We start from the raw sequence: 5,921 nt of genomic DNA, 5'->3' as shown, positions 1-5,921 counted from the left end.
GGTCAATTTTGTAGTCCACGGGGTATCATGCTGGTATAATTAAGCTATCAAAATAATTCATTGTATGGTAATGTAATACCATACGTATGGATGTATTAACTAAAGCATGTTCATATTCTGATTTGATACTTCTAGGTAAAGGTCCTATGAAGAATTCAACAGCACTGCCTTTAGACAAAGATGGAAGGGGCAAACATTCTTCGTACCATAGGAAGTCCTACTAGTTTTGCAGAGAGTACTGAAATCTAATGTTTCTAGATATTTGGAACCTCCATTCTACATTATTTTCCTAGCTCAAACACTGCTTTCCAATACAATACCATACCCAACCCAGTTAATAGGGATGTTTACCTCTGACAGCTGAATAGCTCTGTGCAAGTAACTTTATTTTTCTCTACCTCAAATTCCTCAACAGTAAAATCATAGTAATGTTTCTCCCATTCTTCATAAAATATTTAAATGAGGAACATTATACAGTAGTAACACTTAACTTCTTACTAAGAAATCTGAGAGGCTATTCTGGATTGTACTACAGGTTCTATTCGGTGCTGGAAGCACACATGCTGTTACTTTTCCTAGTAGCAGACAGACAGTTAACACCTTTGCCTAATCTCAGAAATATGAATTTGTATTTATACTCCTTATTCTAGCTAGAATCGTTTTGATGTTTCTAAAATATGAAGTTATCTAGTACAATAAGTTAAAATTTCAACGTTTGGCTTAAAAAGGAAACCAATGTTTTTTCAATATTGATAAACTGCCAAGACCAAACAGTGTCCTATCAGGATAACAGATGTTGAGAACAAACAGAAATATCAAGTGAGGTCACAAATAAAAAAAATATATACCAAATACATTCTGTCTCTGCAACATAATTATTACCATGCACAAATATAGCTACAAGATACAATAACAGTCAAAAAACTGTTTCTGTTTTAAGTTCTCCTGATGCTGCCTAAGTTTCATGAAGAACTTTCCAGAAGGGAACATTATTACTTCCACAGACCACAGAGAAGAATTTAACTACATCTAGGAAAATATAATTATCAGGGCAGCAATACAGAAACACATCTGATTTCACTCTCTTAGTTCTGACATTGGCAAGCCGATTCGGATTTTGAGTAGTGGCTCATATCTCTTCTCAGAAGCAGCAGCTTTTTATCTTGTTTAACAGGACAGACAGTTAGTCTTGAAGGCCAGCCTGACAAGTTGAAACACTTGATTCTAGATGTTTGGACTAAACATACAAAATAAAATGATGAGAACAGGTAAGTTTCCAATTTACATCTGATTTACATCAGGCACTCTTTTTGTATGCAAACAATCCTGAAACCCATCTTGTCATTTCTTTAAAGAATGTCCCCACTGCAAAGTAAAAGAATAAAAACTTGTGAAACTCTGCAGTCAAATACAAACTTACCTGAAATGGAATACGTTTAACTGATCCTCTGGCAGGGAGCATGCTGTCCGCACAATCACCTCAATCTCTTAAAGTATCTTCCTGTTCATATTACTCTACATTATGCATTTATTAATTGGACAAAGCACCCAGCTACATCTTTTAGTAAAATGAAAGGACTGAAAGACAAATTTCCCATTGCACATACTGTGTAATAGTGTATGTAGAAATTACATACTAATGCCGACACACAACACTGCAGTTTGAGCGCTGCACATATGCATGCGATCACAAGAGCTCAAAGTGCTGTCGTGCTTATCAGAAGCATCTCCTAGAACAATGCTAAGTTTCAGAACCACATACAAGTGATCAGAGTTGAAAGCTACAGTAAACCTACAGTAATCCCGCTTTGTTTCCTGAACAAACACAAAGTTAGCTTAGCACTTATGTTCACACTTCATACTTCCATCAAGCCCAAGTATCCCGTGCAACATAGCCTTCTACTGTGCAAAATTTCCTTTTTGAGTAGGCTGGCTGAGCAGACCTAACAACTGGCACGTTTTTTCAGTTAGTACTACAAGAAAAACACTTTTTGGTATGAAGCCAAGTTTAATAACTTCAAAAACAAGAGTCAAGGTTTTATTATCACCTGAATCAATTAAGAACTTTGAAGTAAAAAAACTCCAGCCCCATATTTGTAAGAAATGCAAATAACAGTTTGAAGCAAAGCAGACACTACTTTTAACAATTCCAGTTCAGTAAAGCACTTGAGTATTGACACATCCCGTCTCACTTCAATTAAGCAATGTTTTGGAGCTTTCCTGACTTTGTGTCAGTGTCATTGTAAAGTTAGTATTTAAACAACATTAATGTTTAATAAAAATTGTTTACTTAGAAAACAGTTTTCCTGTACTGCAAAAACACTGGCGAAGTAATAATCATTTTCACACTTCCATTGGCATGGGTTGGAAGTGATAGTTTATCTTGTTAATAATTTAAACACACCTAGAAACAGACAGTTTTAGTTAAAACTTTTCAAATGCCCTCCCTTTTTTGGATTACACACCAAATGCACATCAAAATTTTGCATTCATTCAGATGGAAAAATAAGTTTAAAGGACAAATACTTCAGCATTAGAGTCTAAATTTGCAGTTTTTTAATACCAGCTCAGTAGACCTTTACATTTGCGTGCAGATGAACTTTAGCTACCAGAAAACACCCGAATAAATACTTGACAGCCTGAACTACTCATAGAATACCAGTAGTTTCTCCAGAAAACTGAGGCAATAACATCTGGGAAATCAGGGCTTCTATTTCCTGAGGTTTTAAGTGAGAGCTTTAAAATCAATGTCACTTTAATTAAGCCTGAGTAAACTACATGGCCATAGTTATGTAGCTGCTGTGCCACTTAAACTAGTTTAAGTTCTAGTACTAGTTAAGATACTAGTATCCCCCAAACAAACAAATAGTGTTTGTAACAAGGTCTTAAACCTACTAACAATTAGCAGCAACCAAACCAGATTGTGTTACCACCATATTTTTTATTGGTATCACTGGATCCCTTACGGGCATTTCCAATCCCTTCCGTTTCTCACAATCAACTAAATTATCAGCTTCAGTATAAGAAACTATATTCCAGTTTACAGTATCAGAACATATTGAGAAGTTGAGCACTTTTGATGGAAATGCACTCACATAATTTAATTCAGGGTGTGTGAAGATACCATTTTGAAACAGAATGAGAAACCAATGAGAATCAAGTTGAAGATGCTCCATTACAAGTTTCTCCACAATTCCCTTCCGATTGCTGAAAGGCCCTAGAATCCTCTCGGGTGTACATCGAAGGAGGGTGCGCCAGCACTATACCCTAAATTGCTTTCTTGACAGCTGCATCATTTGCCTTCTTTCCAATATACTACAATGCTAGAAAATACATTTTTTTCATATCAGAAAGTTTAAATCAAATAATTGGGGAAACTATTCATAAGTATGATGAAACTTTAGTTCAATACTGAATTACAGTTTGATTTCAACTAGCTAGAAATTAAGTCCAGAACTAATTCATAGCATACTAACAACTCTCGGGGAAAAGAATCACCAAACCCTAGCACGGCTACAACAAACTGAAGCCCGCTTACCAAGTCTGGTAAAACTCTAATTGGAATGTATACACAAGGTATTTCATACAAATAAGCAGTTTAGTTATTAGTGTAAGACCACATGACTCATAACAAGTTTTCTGACTTTAATGAGGCTGACTGCCCACATGGTGGTGGTAGGGTTAATAAAATGCAGGCCACAGCCTCTCAGCTACATTTACCGGCTACCACAAAGCACAGTTACAAGTTTGTGATGTGTGGCTATGAACTGGCTTCCTACAGGTTACAAATATGTATTAGACAAGGCACACCACACCTTGTCACCAGTTAAGACTAAAGCGTATCATTTATTAGTTAATTATTAGCAAATCATTAATAGATATATGTTGCTAAACCAACGTGTAATCTATACCACTTAAAACATTAAAATGACAGCATATTTAAATATCAGAGTATTAATTCCACTTTAAATTCCTTGCCCTTCTACATGGCTACCCATGGTATCTGAACCCAATATCTTCATAACCACAGCACAGACTTCTAACTTATCTTTGAGAAGAGTAACTGCAAGAGCAACTGGCAGCCTAACACTATTTGCAAGACAGCAGCTGTTGTAAGGATGCCTACAGGAAGGACAAATACAGCCCACGGGGTAGCACACAGAATACAGATAGCAGCGTGAAACACTTAAACAGGCAACACAGAGATGGGTATAAACCACACCTTATCCCCTTAGTCCCATAAAATATCCATTTCTAATCCTAGCTGATAAAGCTTTATGGCTTTAGCAGTAGGTACTGTAAGCTGAAGTACTATTACTAGTGCCACACCCTCTTGCGCTACCTGTAGCATGTCAGGCAGAGCAGGCACAGCAGCAGCTAAAGGAACAAAAGATCTCCCCCTGCACCCCTCCTTCAGAAATCCATTATAAAATTATTTTTTTTTTTTTTTTTGACAGTGACATACTGCTCTACAAAGTTCATTTTACAATGCTGAAATAGCGATGGATGTTTCTTTAGCATTTCTGGTCCTCCTCTAAAATTTACTCAACATGCTTTCATCAATTTCAAAGAGCAGCTGTATTGGTATCATGCAAGAAACAAAAGGCAATTTTCTTTTTCTCCCCATGAGAATCCTATTTTCCTGAAAAAGGAAAAAAATAAAGAATCAGACCAGCAACTCTTTTCTCTCAAAAGTGCAAGGGAACAAGCCCATTAATACCGCAAATTTCTAAAAGTTACATGAATCCTGCTCAAGTTGAAACTCTGCTACGTTACACTAATGTAAAATTCAGTAGAATGTAAAAATATATGCTAATGCAAAACTGTGACAAACATTTTGTTATCTAGCTACAACAGAAGGTTTTAAACACTGGGGAAAACCCTTAAGAAAACTTGTACCCTATACCAACTACTGGTTCTCTACTACCGTCATTCTCCTTTCTGCTCTCATTTCATGTCCCTTGCCCAGCTCAGCACCACAGATACTGAAGAAAAGCACTACTTGAGATAACTCTTCTATTCCCCATGCAGTCAGCTGAGTTACAAAAGGTAAAGAAAACGGACGCAATGTGCGTTGACGATACATAATAAATTCTAAGATATTTACATAATTAATTCTCTAAGATTTCAATACTTCAGCCTTGTGGGCTATCCCCCCACCTTGAAAGTTTAAGAGCTCAAACAAGATAGAGCAATAAGCCCTGCTCTTTTGCCCTCTCTGCTAGGAAGGTGCATAAGGAAGAATTCCGAGACAGCGGGAAATAATTGAGGCCTTACCTTATCACTTCAGCAAACAGATAAGGAAAGCTGGGACTCAGCAGAACAAGTAGCTCAGATACTTGAAACCACAAGTGACCACACAGCTCCTAGCTCATTCTAGCACGACCTGAAAGGTATTGTTTTGAAGTGCCACACTAGGTGCCAATTCAAACGCAGTTTACCTGATCAGCATAATTAACGACAATCTTTGCCTAAAATGAAGCTTTAAGGAAGTTTGCTTTAATGACTCCTACAGAACTGGTTAATTGCAGTATTCACCACAGACAAATCCTTTAATGAAGGGAGGAAGCTGCCTCAGTTTCACCGCAGAGCAGAGCGGCACACAGCCAGCCTTACCTCACCAGAAGGGCCCGGCCGGGATGCAAGTACAGGCTACCGGGCGAGAAACCCCCTGCTAGGAGAACACCGCCTTGCTGGGGACCAGAAACGCCAGGGAAAAAGACAGAGGAAAAGAAGAGAACGACGAAGAAGAGGAGAAGGGACGCTTCTTGTTTCACACGCAGGACCGTCAGGCCTCAGCGCCCAGTGTAAGTTTTCCCTCCCTTTCGGAGAACTTGGGACTTGGCACCCGCCTGCCATTTGCTCCAGGGCAGGTGCCGCCGCCGCACCTGGGGCCGAGGGCTGGCGGCTGGCCGCCCCGG

This window comes from Charadrius vociferus, unplaced genomic scaffold, assembly GCF_000708025.1.
Source record: "Charadrius vociferus isolate BGI_N301 unplaced genomic scaffold, ASM70802v2 scaffold163, whole genome shotgun sequence".
In the NCBI taxonomy this organism is placed as follows: domain Eukaryota; kingdom Metazoa; phylum Chordata; class Aves; order Charadriiformes; family Charadriidae; genus Charadrius; species Charadrius vociferus.
Note: the sequence above shows the minus strand (reverse complement) of the source record.